The sequence below is a fragment of the Erithacus rubecula genome, assembly GCF_903797595.1.
Source record: "Erithacus rubecula genome assembly, chromosome: 4".
Lineage (NCBI taxonomy): Eukaryota > Metazoa > Chordata > Aves > Passeriformes > Muscicapidae > Erithacus > Erithacus rubecula.
Window position 1 is genome coordinate 5,302,644 of NC_136686.1, and position 21,542 is coordinate 5,324,185.

The window sequence follows — 21,542 nt, forward strand, 5'->3', positions numbered from 1 at the left end:
CTAAAGATAGAAAAGATTTTTACAAACACTGCTGACTCACACTGCCCCTAGCAGAGAAGTGTTATTACTATCATTTTATATAAGGCAAAGCTGTAGCACTGATGTGTAAATCTGTACCTGGGCCAAGTGAGCAGACAGGCATGAGCAACAATCCTCCAGTTCCTTTTTCTTCTTTATTTCTACCTGATGTGCACAGGCTGATTATTCTTGCTCTCCTTCTATATATTCATGTGTATATAGGTCTATTCATTCATGTTATCTACATACATACATATATATATACACATATATATTTTTTCATATACTCATACATATTCATTTATATATTTATAAAATGCATAAAGAACTTTGGAGAACACTAAGCATTGCACCATCAATGCACATTGCACAATTTAATTATTATGGCAATAATAATAGAAAATTGTACATATCACCAGTTTCATGGACAAACCCACAATTCCTGAACCTTTTGCAACAGAACCTAAGAAGCAAAATAGTTTCCAAATGAAAGCAAACCTAAGATGCAAACACAGATTTCTCCAGAATTAGATGTGTGTGGCTGTGATCAAGTTGCAATGCCTGAACCCAGATGCTTTCCATTTGTGGTCTGGCATATGTCTTTCTCACAGAGAGGAGACTAAAAGAATTTTCAACAAAATAAATCAATCTTTGCATTCTGAAATGTGGGGTTTTTAAAAACTCTAACTTTTTTCTTTGTTTTGTTTTTTTGTTTGTTTTGAAAACTGTTTTGTAGCAGCTCTACTCACCCCTGGTTGAGTCTGCCTTCCACCTTTCCCACTCACCCAGCTGGGAGCTGAGGGATTTTTCTTCTGGCTACTTCCTTCATGTTGATGACAACCCTCATTATTTCCACACACCTGCTTTGAAAAGAAAGTCAGTTTAGGAATCAAGCACGCTACAACAAAAATCCTCTGTTTGTTCTGACTTTATGGAAGCACATTTTAAATAAAAGGCCCATTGGGATAAATATACAGTCATATGCAAGTTCACCAGCTGTCACTCAGATACCTTTACTTTAAACAATCAAACTTTCTTTTCCAGGCTTTTGGTTAAATTGGGTTTCAGCAAGCATTGCTTGGCCAAAATCACAACATGTACCTCTCCAAACCTTGATCAGCCTCTGAATGGAAATTGCCTCATTTTCCTGCCCTCTCTTTCCCTCTAGTTGGTGCTCAGACTCTCTGCCTTACACCATCCCCACAAGTCTCACTGCAAAAACCATCACAGTCCTTCACAATTCCTGGCAGGGAAGGAACAAGCTTTTTCACTCCCTCACCCTGGAGCTCTGTCAGTTCTCAGCCCTGGACATACTTTTACCACAAAATCATCTTTTAAATTACTCCACATTAGTATTGATGTGAGCACCACCTCTAAGCAAGTTCACTTGGAGATTTCCTGGGTGCTGGGGGTTCTTATGACATGGGAGCAATTTCCAGGAGCAGATCTCCATTTCACCACTCCATTATACAACTCAGCCATGGATAATGTGCTGCAATGGGTGACAAGAAGATAAAAGGCACCCTTAGTCATGGCTTCTTGAAGGTCAGGCTGCTCTGTCAAAATTATCCAGGATGGAATTGCTTTGTCACAGGCCAACCTAACACCTGCAGCCACAGTTTCCCCATAACCATCATCTTGCAAGAGAAGCAAAGGGCAATAAATGAACTTTTCATCCAGGCAGCCCTGCTGTTATTTCCAGGTGACTTGGGCTTGTGGAAGTGTCCCCATCTCAAAGGCAGCTCTCCAGATCTTCCTCTCAGCCACAATCAGAGTTTGCCAGTGCCAAATGTGTCAGCACACCTTAACATGGTCACCCACATCAAAAGTGGGAGAGGTTTTTGGTTTCCTAAAGTCTTTGGAAAGCTTCCTATGAAATGCCACCTCCTCTCTCACCCAACAATATGATGCTTAAATATCTGATTTGTTTTCTGTGGCACTGACGTGATTTACTTGACCCTGATGGAAGGAGGTAAGTTGTTTTGTTGGCAGTAATCTTGAATTCCTCTCACCATTTCTATATGTGGCCACAGAGAACAATTATTTATCCCTTGATTTGCTCTGTTTTTTCCCCTGTGCCAAAATTCTAGGTCAGAACAACCTCTTGGTTTTGTTTCCTGAAGCATCAAAAATACAGAAATGCACATTGCATCATTGGTTTTTAACTGGTAAACAACTAAAAGACAAGGAAATAATTTTGATTTTTTAAATATGCCTAGCAGATAGGGAAAGACAGTGTTGGGTCATAAGATATCATAGCTGAGGTTCTTCACTTTGTGTCAACAGTTCATTGATCCATTCTGGTCAATTGATCTACTGGAGAAAGCAGCTGACTTAGTTTCTTCCTGTGGGATCCTTGTTATGTCCTGTTTGACCTCTTGCTGCTTAGAAATTGCATCTGTGTGTTTGTACAGCATCATTTTAAATGGCCAATTTCATTGCTTGGTCTTGCCCGTAAAATGTCAACGCCCTAAGGCAGAAGAGATGAATCTGCAAACATTCCTCACAGCTGACTGGAAATTACTGGGCAGTTCCATAAACTGTGGAAGTCCTTGGGACAAGTCAAGAGAGGAAATGCATCATCACCTGAGTGCATCTCATCTCACTCCATTTCTGGGACAAAACCCAACGGGAAGAGCAGAAAACTCTCAGTGGCAGGAATTGGCTCTTTCTCACTGAAAATGTGTGCTAAATGTGTTCCTTGTCTGCAGGTTCAATTTGGCCCTGAAAGCTTAATTAGTGTTCCTTAGCAACAGGGAAACATCCTGATTGACAAAACCCGCCGGTTTTGGCTGAGGCTTCAAAGTGCTCACTTCAGGGTTATTTTTAAACTTCCCAAACTCACAGCTGAGCATTTCAATTCAGAGCGAAATTCATCAACAACAGAAAAGAAACATCCCCAGAGTGATGCATTTCTGAGGAAAATGGGAGGAGGAACTCAGCTCAGACTTTTTTGCCTCTTATCCCTCAATCTAGAGGAGGAAATGGGGCTACTTGGGTGAAGAGGGAACCAAAACAGAAAGTTCAACAATTAATGAAAAATACCATAAATTAAAGAGTGAGGAATTAGGTGGATTTGTAGATAATTTGTGAAGTCTTCTGCTGTCAGCACCAAAGAGCTTCAGGAGGGACCCAGAAGGCAAAGTGGACGAGCAGTAAAGGAAAATCAAAATATTTTTAAAATAATATTTTTATACAATTTGAAATCATAATACTACTGTATATTTGAAGCTATTATTCCATCACCACCAGAAATAATGGCTGGTGGCAAAGTTGTACAAATCTGCCCAAAGCATTTGTAATTTTTGTGTTGTAATAAAATAAGAATGATGCTTATCCCTCTATGTATTCAGTTCTGGAAAAATCCAGCAGTAATATGTACTACACATGAATATTTATAAGAGCAAAAAATTATTATACCCTTATCTAATTTTTAAACTGAGATTTTGGATATTATTAACTCTCCTGGCAGTATTAAGAGGAATAATTTCATAATTCAGTAGTGAAAAGAACTGCAAATGAACCCTAAGTAAATAGAGCTGAATTATCTTTGCAAAGATCTCAGAGACTGAGGGTATGGGGGCTGCACATGAAAACCTACAGAAATCAGATCAATTTAATGTGTGACAGAGCACTTTTCTCTGAGTTCCCATGCTCAGGAAATAAATCTGCAGGCATCCCTCTGCCTGCAGCCCTGTGTCCTGGAACAATGTGACTGCATTGCAGTCTCAGGTGCTTTGGTTTGATTTCCTATTTATTGGAAAAGTTTTCAGTCTTAACAATTGCAAGGAGGGGGGGAAAAGAGTAATGTTGAAACCAAACGTAGGGGTGGCAAGAGCACTGAGGTCCATATGGGGAGATGTGAGAGGAGATGGTTTTAATCTCAGCATCACAGAATGGTTTGGGCTGGAAGGGACCCGAAAGATCATCAATTTCCATCCTCCTGCCATGGGCAGGGACACCTTCCACTATCCCAGGTTATTCCAGAGCCCCATCCAGCCTGGCCTTGGACACTGCCAGGGATGGGGCAGCCACAGCTGCTCTGGGCACCCTGTGAACAATTTCTTCCTAATATTCCATCTAAACCAGCTCCCTGCCAGTTTGAATACATTCCCCCTTGTCCTGCTACTAGCTGTCCCTATAAAAAGGTTCCTTTCCTGCTGTCTGCTTTTCCTGGATTTAATTGTTGAGCAGGATCTTCCTTACAGTCCTCCCTGGCTGCAGGATCACTATTTGGATGTGTAAAGCTCAGCATTTGCATAAACACTCTCTTGTCCCAAACTGAAAGGCTTTTCCTAGGCTGGCATTCTTAGAAATCACATTTTATAATACTTTAAAGTCTTTTTGTATTTCTATCCTCCTTTTAAATGTCTGTTCATGTGCATGCTTTACAATGTACATAGTATATACCTGTAGTAGTAAATATGTATAATTCACAAATAAATGTGTATATATTACAAAAGGGGACAGTGTGTGTGTGTTCAAGGATATTTTACTGATACAGGTGCACAATTATAAACCTTTGGAGATCACTGCTACAGAAGGAAGAGGTGATAACCAACACATATTTTAAGTCCTAAATCTTGCTGTTGTGTTTTACACATATTTTGCACATGCATGTATCTGCACAGGGTATAAAAAATATGTGTATTTTATATATTACTGAATTATTTCCTGTATTGCATTAGCATATTTATTAATATATTTTGCATAGATTTATGGAGCTTCCTACACACATATATTAAATTTATGCAATATACCTAACAAACAGCACACATATATTTGACACATTCTGCATTTAGTTGTAGGCAGAACTGCATCTTCTACATTGTTTGACGTATCACATTATAATTTACCATTTGTCTTTGGTTATAATTCTGCCAGGTTTGACTTGCACTGAATTTTTACATAATTTTGCTCTGCTTCTAAGTTATTTACTTTGGAGAGTTTGCGTAAAAGTGATTTAGACATTTTTAAAGAATAAAACTTGTGAAAAACAGCCAGTGTAACCTATGCTGAAAATTGTTCATCTTATGAACTTCTCCAGCCACAGTCTAAAAAAAAATCTATAGAAGAGCAATTCCCCCAAAGTCACCCACTTTTTTTTTTTCCTTGTGAAAATATATACAGATTGGCCAATCCTTTATTTTTTAAAAACATATTTTACTCTTGTGAATCTGCCTCAAATCTTGGCTTTCTCAATTGTGATCTCTGAATGGGGCTGAGAGGACAACATGTAATAATAAAGTCACATTTGAAGAAGAATTTTACTTGGACTTTACTTTCTATTTAGTCTTGACTGACAGTGAGTGTGCTTCTATAAGGAGATTTGGGCTGTGTTCCTGTTTGAAGTTTAAGGTTAATTTGTATTTTCAAAATGCAGAGCTGCTCTAGAATTGCTTACCAAGACACTCATTTAAAAGCATTCACTTACAGAGCCAGTCTGGCACAATGCTGCAATTGTAGAGTGCACATAATGAATGTCACACACACCTTTTAATGAAGATTTGTCTTTTCTTGTGCTTGTCATGGGTCAGCCTCTTCCACTCTGCATCATTTGTAATAAATTCCTGTTCATTTTGCCATTCCTCTTTTTGCTCTGTTGTTGAGAAAGTTGTAAGAAAATGTTCTCAAATTGTTTTTTCCTCTTTCAACCTTCCTTGCCACTTGTTACAGTAGAGAGGGGTGTACCAAAACATAGCCTGGAAAAAACCAACCAAACAAAATTGCACAGCCTATTTGGATTCTATATCTTTTCACCAATCAATTTTTTTTTTTTTTTTTTTTTTTTGGTAGATCAACAGGGAGGGCTGAAAGGGGAGGTAATTCAATGTGATTCTGAGTTATTTAACATTTGAAAGATCAATACTTGTCACCACCATCAAATTCCAGCTTCCTGAAGGAAGCCCAGTGGCAGAGCCAGTGACTCTGCTCCCACTTGACCACTGGGCTCACAGGCCATGACTTGTCCTAAATCTCACCAGATCCTCCCAAAGGAAATCTGAGGGAGGTTTGTGAAGCACTGGAGCACCTGCTGCTCAAACCTGCAAAGATTAAAGGCAAAACAGCTTCTGGATACTTATACAATATAAAAACTCAGTAAAATTCAAGTTTTCCCTTTTTTCTTTGAGTTTTGTGACACTGGTCACTGTTTGATCTGTGACATCAAAGCTGAAAGAACTTGCAGCTTAGTTTTAGTGATTATTTTCAAGCACCTTTCCTGTGGATTAACAGAGATTAGCAAAGGTACTTTTTTTCCAAGTTGTGATAGCAAATCCTGGGTTTTTTAGTCTGGCTTGCTGAGAGTAAGATTAAATATAGGCAGTTTCTTTTATTTTCTAAATTACCAGGGGCATTGGAAGAGATCTGTGATATCAGCTTTAGAATTCCAGTCTCTGCTTGATTCTGGATTCCCCCTATTCAGGGAGAAGCTGTCTCTACTGGAGACTAGACATTTTTTTTGTACTTTTATCCTTATACAAAAGATTTAACAGCATTGTGCTTTAAAATGTGAATGCAATTACCTGTGACCTTTATCACTAACACAGGAGCAGCAGAACCCATTATGAAAACATTTCTCTTACATGAGACAAACACAACACGTTTTTGCAAATGGTGTTCCTAAAGGATTTGGCATTTGCCACCTGTGATGAAAGAGCTGCAAACACTTTCTGTGAGCCAAATAAAATTCTCACTAGATTTTAAAAGAGAAAGATCCAAAAGTTCTCACCATACTCTGCCAAGGTCTGTTTGTGACTTTGTCACACATTCACCAGAAGACATCACTGAGTGTGACTCTTCTGAGCCCCCCAAAATTGCATTTTCAGCTTGCTTATGGGAGGGCTCACACAGGGCTGCACTGAGTGAGTGATGCACAGACTTTCCATCCCCTCCTTTTATTCTGCCAGACCTGTTTTCTTTTCAGAAAAAGGAGCCAGCACAGGTGGTAAAAGAGGCCTCAGGCCACATTCCAGCCATCTACACTGGTGTCTAAGTGCAGCACTTTGCCTTGGTTCAGCTGCTGCTCTCCCAGGGAGCTGGAAGGGCTCCTGCTCTGTGTCCCTGCCTGACACAGACACTATTGTGCAGGAATTCTAGATGCAAGAATTGGCAGACTGAATATGACCCTTGGAAATTAATAAACCAGCTGAGTTTTTTCTGCTTGCCTATGCTGGGTTCAGACTGAGAGGAAATTTAGGTTAGATATTAGGAAGGAATTGTTCCCTGTGAGGGTGGTGAGGCTCTAGCACAGGTTGTCCAGAGCTGCTGTGGCTGCCCCATCCCTGGCAGTGTCCAAGGCCAGATTTGATGGGTTCTGAGTAAATTGGGATAGTGGAAGGTGTCCATGTCCATGACAGGGGTTGGAAGCAAATGATCTTTAAGGTTCCTTCCACCCCAAACCATTCTGTGATTCCATGAAACAGAAGCTGTTGCAGACCATCTATCTCAATTGATTGCTCACCCCAGAACTTTTTAATTATAGTATTAGCAGCAATATTCAGTTCACATGGTCAGGCTTTTTTCATCACCGTGGATGTCAGATGCACATATTTGTTGTTTTCTATTTAAAGTTTTTCTGGCTTGCAATGGAACCATCTGACTCCTCATCTTAGCTCCTACCTACCTCTCTAACTCTTATTCAAACAGGCAAAAAGATACATCTGAACTAGCTGGAGGGGAAGTAATTTCTGAAGAGCAGCAGCCCATACACTGAATTTTTAACGTCTAATTCTGGCACAACATCAAAGCAGAGCACATCATTATCTTCCTTTTCCAGAACAGGAAACTAAGGCACAGAGTATCATCATCATCATCATCTTGCCTGAAGTCATCCAAGGCAAACCTGGGACAGAGTCTCACTGCCAGAACTCTTGTTTTTGGCTTTTTGTGCTGGCTAGCAGCTGTCCTCAGATAGTGGCCACACTCTGGAAAGAAATATCATTTTCTTTTCTGTTTTCAGATGAGATCCTACTCTAGTGACACCTCAATCTATACAGAAGCCCATAATAATTCCTTCAGCAGCAACACGTAAAACTCATTTCCTTTCCAGTTCCCTGATTTGTGGGTTTCTGATAGAAGGTTCACACCTCTGTTGGCAAACACTGGCACAGCTCAATATTCTGACAGTACATTTTAGGTGAGCTATGGCTGGAAAAAGAAACATATCCAAAAGGACTCTCCAGGATAGCCTCACTTTGCTGGGCAGCATGAAGTGATGAAATTATGGACTTGCCATGCAAATGCCAGGCTTGTCCTGACCATGGACACTTGCAGCTTTTTCTGAACTCACCATTATTTGTAAGTGTGAACCTTTCTTAAAGCACAGATTTAACTTTGTACCACAAGGCTGAGGGTGTACCCTTGTGTGGCAGCTGAGAAAAGGCACTCAAACACCCCCACATCAGGGGGAAACCAGAATACAGCCACCTGGACATCCTGGCTCAAGAGATATTTCCCAATGTCCTTCTCTGATTCAGCGGAACAGTTCAGGGTCTTTCCAAAATGACTGCCAGGACCAACTTCACTAATTTTAATATTTCCAGTGGCAGTGAAAGTACAGAAGTTGGTTTGAAAGTGCAAAAGCGTTGCTTAATTGAAAAATAAGCCATGTATTTCCTTATAGCAGCTAGCCTAGATGTCAGTAATTACTGGCAAGTAATTGTACCAGAGGCAGAATATTTACAGTGCTGCCACTCGACTTTTTATGCAGTGCCTTTCATCTGAAAAAATCCATTTGCATTAAAATTACTAAAGTCTATTTCTCTTTCACATTTAGGTGGCATCCATTACCATCAGAAATTAAAAGATGCTTTGTGGGGCACAAAGTCATCAGTCTACTGTTTGAATTTGAGTTTGTCTAAATTTATATAGGCTACAGCCTCTAAGGCTGCCTTGACTTTTAACTTCCCATGATTAGTGGGACTTGTGTAGCTGATTCTCTTCAGAAGTTTAGACAATTCTTCCTGTCTCTCATGATTTTTTCCTTCCTGGAGAAAGACAAATCTTCATTATTAACACTTTAGCATTAACCCAGAGAGTCCATGCTCAAAGACTTCAGAGATTTCAGCCCTCCCTTGTTTCAGAATCCCAACAAAGCAGGGTCTGTTTTGCATCTGCACTGAGATCAGGGACTTCTTGTGTGAGCTGGGGAACTCTCAATCCCCCTTAAGCACAGGAAAACAAATTTATCACTCGAGTGTTCCTCTAAGTAGTGCACATGTCAAGGGAGCCCTTTCAAACACTCAGTCCCAGACTGTAATACTCATCATAGGTCTTAGCAGACAGGTTGTGAATGGAGTCTAAAAAATGTTCAGCTTTCAATGTGGCATCCACTGCAATAAATTTCAGTATTTAGCACAGATGCAGGGCCTTGCCTGTCTTCTGTGCATGTAGTGCTTATGCCCTTGCCACATTCATCTTGTTCCAATAAGTTTAAGTCAGAACTCAGTGTGTTGGGACAATTCTGTCCCAGCATCCCAGAGAGCCTATGTGCTTGCCTAAAATAGCCAAATCCCCATCCACAGTGTGACAAATGCCACCCACCCACCCCAGATAACTCAGCAGTGAGTCACACTTGCTCAGGACAGCCAGGCTGCCTCCAGGCTGCTGCTGGCATTGATGGATTTGGAAGCAGAGCCTCAGGGAGCTGCCCCCCTCCACTTCCAGGAGATGTGCACAGCACATGTAACACCTGGCTGCCTCTCCTCTGCCTTCCTGCAAACTTTGGGAACCCCTGAGATCTCTGCTCCCACTCAGTCCTGCCTATTTGTGCCTTGTGTCAGCACAGGGAGGCTGGAGCTGGCTCTGCCCCTCCTGAATTTCATCTGGCTGCCACATTTCTCCTTCCTCACTGCCTGCAGGACCACACTCTGAACTGAAATAACACACTGGAATAACTCAGCACAGACAGTTTTGGGGGGGACATTATTTTAACCTGATGGGTTTTGGCAGTCTCTGCACACTTCTGTATTGCTGCAGCCAGAGGGATGGGCAGCTGTGCCTCAAAACTTTGAAAATGTTGCACCTCAGACCCACAGCTGGTTTGTACATTCATCACTATAGCAGTGACCTGGGGCTCTGAAAACAGAATGACACCAGCAACAAAGAGAAAAGCTGACACTTTTACCCTTAGGAAGGGTCCAGAAGCAGTTGAGTCAATAGGAGAAAGTTTTTAAACCATAGGGAAAGCAAAGATCTTCCTGATCTTACATCTCCCACTATCCATGCAAGGAAAGTTTTGATATATTTCTAGATGGAGGGAAAAAAAAAAACAACCCAACAAAACAAACCAAAAACAAACAGATGGGAAAAGACACCTCCTAAAATGGTCCAAAGAGAACACAGGCAGGGATGAACAGCAAACTTTATTTTCTACCTTAACATCCTAAACAGAGCTGCTAAGTCAAGAGCCTCTTTTATGTTAACATAAGGAAATCTAAGGAAAACCACCAAATTCCTGAATTCATGGAGTCTGCACATAGCACAAGAGAGAGAAGTGGAAGAAAAGCAGAAAGGAAGGAGAACAGGCCACAGCACCCAACACCCAGGACTATGACTCCACTCACCATGAAAATTAAAAGAAGTAAAATTCTTCTCACTTAGAAAGTAAACACACTTCCTCACATTCCCTCCTGCTCTTTTCCTTTGGGACTCCTCTTTATAGTCTGTCATCTTTGTTGTATGTTTCCTTACATTCAAATTTGCTAATCTTTCAAATTTTGAGGGACTCCTTTGCCAGAGAATTCTTGGGGATATAGCTTTGATTTGATAAAATCCAGAGTGACTAAATTAACAAAGGCCTGACCAAATTAACAAAGACTAAAGATAAGATTCTTTTTTTGAAATGGAAATCCTGCTTACCAGCAACAGTTTTTAAAGAATCCTATAATAAAATATGCATGCTTCCATCTTTGTGTTCTGCTATATTATTTCTTGGCAAACAAGACTCTCAATTTATTAATATCACAATCTATGTATATGTCTCATTGGGAATTTGGACCTTTACCTATGCACCTCCTACATTTGGCCTTAAAAAATCCCAAATGTCTAAGTACCTTTAGAAGAAATAGTTCTTCAGAACAAATTTTTCAAATTTTAGAACAAATTTTTCAAATTTTAGAACAAATTATCAGCTGCTTGCAAACAGCTGAGAACTGAAAGTCCTAAAACAGTGAATCCTGATGCTGCTGAAAATCCTGATGGCTCAACTCCCATCCATATTTTAGGATTACATCAGTCAACAATGTAATTAAACATATAACCTTCAAGGTACTTTAAGCATGTTCATATATTTTCTAAAGGAAAGAGATGTAAATGAAACTCAATTATAAACAATAAACCCCAAATCTCCTAGATGGCCAAACCCACTTATTTCTAGTAAGTTTGTGTATATTTGTATTGTGGCTTCATGGCAAATGAGCTTTAGCCATAGCAGTCATCAATGATGTCTAAGAGTGTTATTAAATTTTGTGTTCATACTGAGACACCCCAATTATGCTGGATAATACAACACCAAATTAAAACATTGGGTATTGTGTACCACACTGGAACGGTATTTATTTAAAGGGTATTACAAGAATAGGTGGAGCTGAAATTTAAACTGAGTGAAAAAATGAAAGCTCTGCCATTGTGGGATATCATAATAGTAATGAACAAGTGAGAATTGAAAGAATTGCTTGATTTACGCCTTTAACAAGTTTAACCACACACAAAGCAAACTGTCATTGCCTTTTACTCTTTATCTGTAACAATTAGCAGAGCTAATGACTCCTTTTGCTTTCTGTGTGAGACAAGACGTGATCCAATCCCCACAGGAGAAGAGTTCACAGAATACAAGGAAATGCACAAAGGGGAAGGTGATCCCTTTTATCTCCTGGTGTTTATCTGGAGTTATTCTCCCCAGCCCAGTCAGACACTGTGGTGTGTCTCATTATTTGGAAAGTGCTTTGGAGCTCAGAACACAACTGGAGCTTTCATGCTGGCCTTCAAAGGGATCTTTTCATGGCTCTCCCTATAATATCCTGAGAATTACACAGTTCTCTTTATAGAAACATATGCAAGGAGCACCATGGGTTTACAAAGACTGAGTCCATGAGAAAAATGCATATAAAGTTGATAGAATTACAAAATGAATGAGAGCAGGGAGAGCAGCAGGCATCAAAGAGCTGGGAGTCAGGAAAGCATTTGATAAAATGCCTCTCAAAATATTATTTCCCATTGGCTCAGACATAAATACTGTCACAGGAACTGTCTGAAGGACTGCAAATATGGAATAATAATAGACAAGGGGGTTGTGTCTCATATGTTTCCTATAGAGACCAGGGGTAGCTCTCATTTCATGGAGCATCTCCACTCGTGATGTGTGAGAGGGAATAAAACAGCTGGTTAATAAAATATGTAGATAACATTAAGTTGAGAGGAGAGGGTAGAGAAACACTAATGAGAGCAAGAGAAATAATACAAAGAGCCCTAGAGAGGTTAGAAATATGGGCAGGGAATAAGTGAGATGCAGCTCTTGGAAAATGGTGCACTAATTTATCAGGGGAGAAATGGCATTCACTGGAGGGAAAAGTATGGAGAGCAATAATGCTGAAAGAAGGAGAGGAGGAAGCCAATGATGCATTTGCAATTTGACAGAACAAAAAAGATTGTTAGGGTTTTATGGCACTGTCCTTGCGGAGCAGTGAGCACCAAGTGCAAGATTCCCTTGGTGCAGCTCTGGAGAGGGAAAATTGGGAATGCTGGTCCTGATGTTCACAGTGCCTGCTGTGACCAGCCTTGACTTGGAGAAAACCTCTCCTAGGAGTGGAGGCAGATAAATAGAATTCTCCCACTCCGAGTCCAGGTAACACAGAGCTCACACACCCCTCACATCTGGTCCTGAAGCACCAAACATAAGAACTCATCCTTGGCATTTTGTGTTGGTTTAACTCCTACACTGCTAGAAACTCTGGATTTAGGCTGACATGAGACCAAAATGAAATGTACTGAGTTCAGTTCAGTTCATTTTATCACCAGAAAATTACTGACAATTAACAAGGAGTTATGAAGACCAAGGGATCCAGGGGTTAACATGTGGAGGGATAAAAGAGTTAAATGCATGTTTCAGTAGATTATCACAGGAATCACAGTATGGGTGTAGCAGGTAGTTGGGAAACCTCAAAAAGGCAAAGCCCTTGTGCAGTTGAACTATCACCAATAAAACATCCCTGGAAAAGCAGAAATGTAGGTTGAATGTTGTGGAATCAACCTCAGCAGTAGCATAAGCAAGCCTATCCAATGAAGAGTGCAGTAGAAAATTCTGTAGCAGGCAGTGTCCACATGGGATAAACCTTAGAACTGGAGTTGCCAATTGTTTTCCTTTCTCTGCAAGAGACAGATCCAGGATAATGGAAACCAGCTGAGGATTGTTTTTCTAGCTCTCCTCCACCCTTAGTACATGTGGCTAAATTAGAGATGGCAAAGGCCTTTTTGGGACAACTAGCTTCCCCAGGAGACAATTCCTGATTTTTTAATGGGATTTCTAGGTGGGTGTAAACCACCTAGAGCCCAGTTCACTCCTCTGACTGCCTGTCACTGCCTCAAATACTTAATTCAGCCCACAATGGTGGGACCCTCTGAATCCCCTGCAGTATTAGCTCTGCTCTTGGATTCAAAATTAGGTGGGATCAGTTGAAGACAAGGCCAAATCAGCCATGAAGTCTGTGTTTCTGCTCCTTTTAAGGACTACCTTCACAAGGGGATCTCTCTGAATTTGTATTAACAGCCACTAAAGGGGACATGGTGAAAGCAGGTGATTTATCCTTTCTGAGAGTGAAATCCAATGTGGGGGAAGTTGTCCCTGAAGCAATAAGTGAGTTATTTATATTTCAATGCCTTTGATGATCTCCAATATCCTCCTGGATAATGACTCAATCCCCTTATCAAGAGTTTGTTTGCTTGCTCATGTAAACAAGATACTGCAGCAAAAACCTTCTCTTCCTACAAAAATAACCTGAAGGAAAGTCCCAAACATGTCTGTACCTGGATGCAGACTTCTGGTAATCCTCCTTAGCAGATTCCTTCCAGGATTCTCCATGCATCCCAGGCTCTGGGCAATGTTCCTTCAGTCAGCAAACAAAGGGCTGGAACAGTTCTGGCATTGTCCACTTTGGCATTTCTGGGCTGAGCTGATGAGCAAGCAAAAGGCAAAGACATGGAGTTATGCAATATTAACAGAGAGATAAATTATGAGAATCAAATATCTTTTTTTTTTTTTTAAATTTGAATATTTAATTTTCTCTTTGCCTCTAATTGCAAAGTGATGCTTAATGAATGCTCCTCTCAAAGCATTAAAATCTATGGCTACAAAATAGAACACAGCTGGCAAACTGAGCATTTCTTACTGACACATAGATTTATGACCTCATTGGAAATACCTTGGGTAACAACAAAACCAATAAATTATGCCATCAGCAGTGTAATTGTCACCCTGCAACTTCAGTGCTGTTAGTCAGCACAGCATCAGCTGTGAGTGAATATCAAACACATCAAGGCTTCCTTTCAATTACAAAATGAAAGTGGTAACATCTCCTAATCTCCTTTTTGTTGCACTTTTCAAATATAAATGTTCAAGAAGAGCCCCCCATCCTGGACAGGGCTGGGAGAACCAGAGGAGGGAACACTCCTAGTGAATCTGTATTTTACCACACAAACTCAGCTCATCTCCCCATCCACATCTTCCCAACAATCTAAAGCCTTTCCACTGCCAGCTCCTCAGACTTTACATTTGAGGCTTCCTTCAGTATTTTGTGCAGTGTATTGTATGAGACTCACCCCCCCAGGCATTCTATCTCTATCCAGATGTGGTGGGGCAGGGTAAATTTTGGGGGGAAAATGCATCCCTCAGCTCTTGGTAGCACTGAAACGACAGGAGCACAAATCAGCTTTGCTTGGATGAGTGTCTGGGTCAGGCAGCATCCCTGCAATGCAGATCAGACTCACCAGCTCCCTCGGAGTGTTGTTGACAGTGTTACTTTTCTCCATATGAGTTTTTTAATCACCAGAACCAGGGTGTTAGAAACCCTGCCATTCCTTCTCATTGTGCTTTTCCTCACCTCACCAGACATTCCTCCAGCAATATTTGTGACCCATTCCCATTCCTGGGACAGCCAGGGGAGCATCTCTGGGACAGTGGTGCTGCTCCACCTGCCTGGATTAAACTAGAAACAGGGACACAAAACTGCATTAACACAGGGGCAATAAGGAGGTGAAACATTACAGCACAAGCAGCCTAAAAAAAAATTATTACAGCTGGAGTACAGCTTAATGCAACCCTAGGTGAGGATGAAGCAAACTAGGAAACATTAAATAATGACCTTTGGGCTTTTGGCAGCAGGGACACAACACAGAGGGCAGAGAGCTCCCTAAGCCAGGAACTGGAAAGGCTGGGCTTTGTTTTTCTGGGCTGGAGCCTTTGCTGGATCAAGCATTGGGAGCTGGCAGCCGCAGGGTGAACAGACTGTGTTGGAGCTGCTTTTCACTGGAGTGTCAACAAGCCAGTCTGTTCCCCAGCTCAGCCCAATTGTTGCTTTTGCTGTTGCTAGGATCTGGCATCCTCAAAAGGGGCTTTAGGGGAGCCTCTAGGAGGGGCACTGGCACTGCTGAAATTCCTTGGGATCAGATGACTCCTTTAGAAACTGCTGGCTCAACCGTGACAGTGCTCCACAAACAGCAGGAGAAAAAAAGCTGCAGGAGAAGCCTCCAGGAAAGCATCTCTTGGGCAATGTTCCCTCTCCTGTGCCACCCTGAACTCTGGAAAATCCCACCTGCATCAGTCATTAAGCTGCCTTAGAAAGTTCTCCTGAGAGAGAGGAAGCTCCAAGTTGAAACACATCATATCCAGACCAGGGCAACGATTTTAATTTCAGTTTTCCTCTTAGGGGGCTGGACTAGCTCTGAGGGAATGGCGTGGAAGGGACAAAGGATCTGTCAACAAATCCCACAGTCTACCAGGCTTCAGTGTTAACCAACACAAATTTGGGAAAAGAAGGGAAGGATTTGAGCCTAGTGCTGGAATGACTTGGTCTAGTGGAAGGCATCCCCACCAATGGCATGGGTTTGGAACTGGATGTTCATTCTGTCATTAAAACATTTTCACAGCTTCTTTTTGCCTTCAACAGCTGTTCAGGGCAGGAAGACATACCCTTCTTCCAGGCAGATTGGGTCTTTCTTTGATTTCTAATACCTGGGGTGAAATCCACATTAATTCATCAATATTTTGGAGATGATCAGCACTGCACTTTTAGAAAAGGGGTGTCAACCTCTCACAATTCCATGGCTGCTGGAATAAGCTGCAGCTGCTCCCTGCCCAGCCCTTCATTACATCCCTCCACCAAAGCTCAGTGTTTTGATTTGGTTCAATAGGCAGGAATGAAACATTTGAACTGAAGAATGGCCAAGCATTTTGTTTAGGTCAAATGAAATGTCCTGACCTTTCCAAACACTCTGCTCCCCGAGCTGCTGAATTAATGAAGCCTGTTTGCTAATGACTTTTTTCCCTTCCCAACCCCCCTGCCCTGGCATCATGTTGGCTCCCTGATAGCTAATAAATGGGAAGGAGGAAAGGAGGGAAGGACAAATCAAACTTTGCTTTAAGAGGAGCATTAAAATTATCTCTCATGCCTGACTGTCAATTTTCAGGAAATCTCTAGGGCTGCTTCCCTGAGGACACTATCTCACAAAAACCTGGAGTGGAAGAAACTGGTCCATGTATTTTGAAGTTAGTAAGGCTAGAAAAATGAGTGTGTATGGACAAGAACCAGTAGCTAGGAATAAAAATATCCAATTTTTCTTTGTTTCTCCCAAAATGGCAGCATTTCCATTTTTACCACTGTGTGGATCAAATGCCAAATATCAGAATTGCCCACTCTGGTCATCTCTTTGGTCCCTATGACAGAGGCAGGATGAGATAAACCCATGAAGGACCTGTCTGAACAATACATTGATCCATCTGCTGTGGACCTTGGAGTGGTGAAATCTGGACCAATACCTCAGAAAACTGCTGGAAGGATGTCTATAATTCTATGTCAAGTCTATGAATGATCTTAGAAACAAGATCAAAGCATACACTGGTCTCTTTTTCTACTAAATAAAGAAGTGAAAACAGGATCTGACATGGGAACAAGTCATATCAGTGTAAACCTGGAGAATGATATTGCAACTTTTTCCTCATTTTTAATCTACACGTTTTGAGGTGCCAGCTGTGTGGATTTCTTCCTTAGTTATTAACTAGGCAGTGATTCAAGAGGTTCCTGATAATTTGTCAGCACAGGGCAGCAAAGTTTGCAAAATCTTCAGCCATGATCTTACAGAAATTGCTGAGTTCTTTTTGTCCTTGTGTTGATGTTAAATAATTACATGGTCAATTTTATGTCATTTGGGGACCTTGCAGAATCCCTTATTGTGACACTGCTGCAGAGTCAGGACAGCAAGAGAGCTTCAGGAAGGGAGAAGATGAAGCTTGGTGGAATCCCTCAGCTTTGCCTCTTAGGACAAGATGTGGGGGCTCTTCCAAGAGCCTGAAAAGGTGGGAGCTGCAAGTCCTGTGAGGAAAATGTGCTGCCCAAGCAAGTGCTGTTCTTATGTCCATGAGCCCCATGAAGCCACAGAGAGGACAAAGACATTATTTATCTCTCAGAGCCAAGTAACTGAGCACTTTTAAAAAGGGAGACAACACACAATATGCCTTTAAATACAGAGATACCCCCTGCACACACAGAGCATCAGCACAGGATTTCCCTGGATCCTCACTATGGAACAGCAGAGCAGAAAAAGTGCCACAGCTCATACAGTACTGATGTGTGCAGGGAATTCCCAACCAGAAAACTCAAAGCCTGGTGGCACCTGCAGAAAACCTCCAAGGAATCAAAAATGTGTTTGTGTTTATCCCTGTAAATATTCCTGAGAACACTGTTTTGGCCACAAGGTTTGAGGCTGACCATACACAGCCTTGGCAGGATAGGAGTTTCCTTCCCAAACATCTGGCTTTCATCTGGGCAGACACATTCAGCCAGGCTGTTTATTTTATAACCCCACCTGCACCTCTGTGCCTGTGCTTCCCTTCCTGTGTGGGTAGGCAGTGCTGAGTGTCTGCTGTATGTTAAAAAATTAAAAAATTAACTTAATTAGCTCCTGTTTCCACTTACAGTGCTACAAGTGCAGAGAGATTTCAGTAACTTACTGAAATGACTGGTGGGTTTATCCAGGTGTTAGTGAGAGCACAGAGAAAATAGTCACACAGAAAATATTCACAGAGTGGCAATCTCATTCTAAAAAAACCCTCCTTGTGAATGGATGTCCCTGGGCATTAAAATACATTACAAAAATCTTAAACACAGAGACATTCCTTGCAAGCATCACACTGAAGAGAAAAAGAGGATGTTTAAATGTCCACCCCACCCTGCCACCTTTTGGAGTTAAAAGCTCAGTGCCTGCACTACATACTGGAATAAAACAGAGCAGTGAACCACAGCCTCACTGCATTAGAGGAGACAGGTAAGGATAGAAGTGGGAATGACACATCACAACCAAAAACCATGCAGATTTGTTTTCCACAAGTCTCTGCTGTTCCCAATGAGAAAGGGAAAAGATCAGCCTGTGTTAATGAAAATGACTGGAGAGCTCCTTAGTTTGTCAAACAGCAAATGGCTTCAGTAGGGGGAAAAGCAGAAGGTATATGGCTTGCTTTATGCAATACCTAAATTATATTTATGTTATTGTGAAATGCTACATCACCTCAGATATTATCTATTTTATGATTATATACATGCACATATACAGATAGATATATTCTGTGAACAAATGAATGACCAGTAATAAACCAACAAGGTTTGTCAGTGCAAAGCACACTCTGTGTCACAGGGAGATCAGATCACTGAAGCAGGTGTTGCATTTGAAAATCTGCTCTTTGCTCCTCCAGACCTTCTAATCAAAAGAGATCAGAAGTGCCTGTGTTTACTGATGGATGTGCAACCCTTGTGTTTTCCTTCCTCTCAGTTTATTTTGCAGATCTCTGGCACGGGCAGGTTTGAACTGCAGGGAGCAGCAAGAGGAGAACTGTTCCACTGAAATTCATGGATGCTCTGGAACCTGCAGCACAGTTCAGGTGCTGAGTGCCCAGTGGAACCTGAGCACTTCTTGCTAAGTGCGTAGAGAAAGAAGAATGAAAGCAAGCAAGGTCATTTCAGCAGGTGCTTGTGGCTTCTTGCTTTGCTCAAAGAGAAGGAAGCAGTTGTCTTTAATGTTGTGTGTACAGGAAACAAATTAAGGTGATATTTCAGGAGTTCCAGGTGGTGGCTCCCATTCTCAGGGTCTACTTGGAGGAGCAAAGGGCTCCTCAAGTTCAGTGAGGAGCAGCTCAGAGGCACATGGGATGAGGTTGGGTTAGTAAGTCTGGATAGGCTGCTTTGCCTTGGGTGAGTCTCTGTGCCTCCAAAACAAAGGATTTATGGAAATTCAGCATGCAGGGCACTGCAAGTTGGCTTGGAAGAGCACAAGAAAGAAGCTGAGGCAGCTGATTGGGACCTTTCTGGGATTTGCCAATCTTATTCCCCTAAAGGGAACAGATATTAAAACAGGTTCACCAAGGGAAAGACAACAGAGAGCAGCAAAGAGTAAGAGCACACAAAGTATAGGAATTAAACTTACTAGCCTTGGGAAATCTGAGAAAACTGGGGATATTATGCACATAGGCTCAGGGATACTTCCAAAATAAACATGGAGAGCATGTGAGCACTGAGCTCTGCTCTGGGGAGGATGGATGGAGTGAGAAGGGAGCAGCTCAGAAAGGAACAGCTGGCAGGAACTCAGGAGGCAAAATTGTGTCTAGCACCACATGACAACATAAAAACAGCTCTGTCATACTCTTAGAGGGACTGCCTGACATTTTTCCATGGGTTCAGGGCTCCAGTGACTGCCTGATATTTTTCCTTGGGCAACAGGCTAGTCATGAGGGCTGGTGGCACAGGCCCTTCTTTGCTCTCAAACTCAAAAAATCTGAACTATGACCACTTAAATATATACAATTTTTAAAGTGATGTACAACAAAACAGGAAATAAGTTAAACAGAGATTGATTTATTCCCTTAACTCTCCCACCTGTTCCTCCTCCAGGCACATCTCTGACTGCACTTTCCAGGAAGAAGCAATCCTCCTGAACTTTGCTCAGTGCTTCTTTCTCGGCAAGGAGATCTTGCACCTCTCAACCATAGAATAATCTGAAATCACAGAGAAAAGGGTTTTAAAGGCGTGATCACATCATCCAACATAACATGGACTTTGTATACAAAAAACAAAATTTTCATTCATTGAGCTAAAGGAGCTTCAAATGTTTTATAAATTTCGCTACCTATAATCCTGATTTTTTGAGCCAAACAGGATGGTGTCCTTGTAGGGGGGAAAAAGTAGGGACAAAAGTGATCCAATATCCACTAAATTTTAAAACTTAGCCATTTGCCATTAGTTTCTCAAATAAGTGTGTGTCTGTATTTGCCATTTAAGTAATGAAAAAATAATTTATAATCAATAGTGGCAATAGTTAAAGAGTGCAAAGAAGAGAAATGGTACTAAAATTTTGAATGTAACTTGATTATACCAGGTTGGAATTTCTATCTGATGTACATACACACAAAAAAAGGAGTGGGACAGTGGGCAATGGGTGCCAGTCCAAAAATTGTCCAGCCTTGCCATGGAAAGAACACTGGAAGCCACAACAACCATTAGCCCCAAGTATTGTTTGACATGTGGGAGCAACTTACTCACTGAATGTTTTGATCTTCATCAGCCCGGGTGCAGGAGGCAATACTTTGTCATCTGCAAGCAAATTGAGCTACTTCGTAGCTGGAGTACAGCAGGTCAGAGCCCCACTGCTGAGCATCACACTTGCAGTGCCATCATTTTTCTTTCACCATGACAAAAATGTCCAGAATTTGATTAGAGCCGCGTCCCGGATGATTTGTGCAATCAGTAACCATAAGCTACGGTCTCAAAGATTAAGAGATGCCCTATAAATTATGTACACGGCAGCTGAAACATTTCTAGAAAACAAATCTTAAATCAGAGTTGTTTGTACAGCCCCTGGAGATGTCATCCTTCCCCAGAATAAATGAGTAGGGCCAAAGACAGCTCTGTGGTTTGCCTGCTGCCAAATCAGTGCGTGTGAGAAGTGAACTCGTGGCTCCTACACTGCACTGAATTTGGGAGCATGGGTTTTCAAATGTAAATATTTTGAGAAAAGAACAACTATCTCAATGCTGAAATAATATAACTTCAGTCTGGGTTGAGGAGCTAAGAGAGGAAATTTTGTGATGTGAAACCCGACAGTGCCATGATACACTTACAAATGGTCTGGGTTAAAAGACACATCCCAAACACCAAACAAAGGTTACCTCATATATAAACAGGGACAAAAAATTAAATTTGGGCAGTCATGAGTTCCACTTTGAGGAAAGATGAGCTGGCTAATGCAAAGAAACTACTGCCTTTGCT

At 41.4% G+C, this 21,542-nt stretch overlaps 1 long non-coding RNA gene across 2 annotated transcripts in view; it reads right to left on the reverse strand.

Moving 5' to 3' along the window:
* Positions 1–437: 437 nt before the first annotated feature.
* Positions 438–21,542, reverse strand: part of LOC306801321 — a 132,599-nt gene continuing 111,494 nt past the window's right edge. For both annotated transcript variants that reach the window (XR_013774053.1, XR_013774054.1), the window contains exons 2-6: positions 20,154–20,272; positions 14,041–14,186; positions 5,512–5,720; positions 768–878; positions 438–637 (exon numbers count right to left, since the gene is read on the reverse strand). This is a non-coding gene — a long non-coding RNA (uncharacterized lncRNA). The remainder of the gene's footprint in view (positions 638–767; positions 879–5,511; positions 5,721–14,040; positions 14,187–20,153; positions 20,273–21,542) is intronic.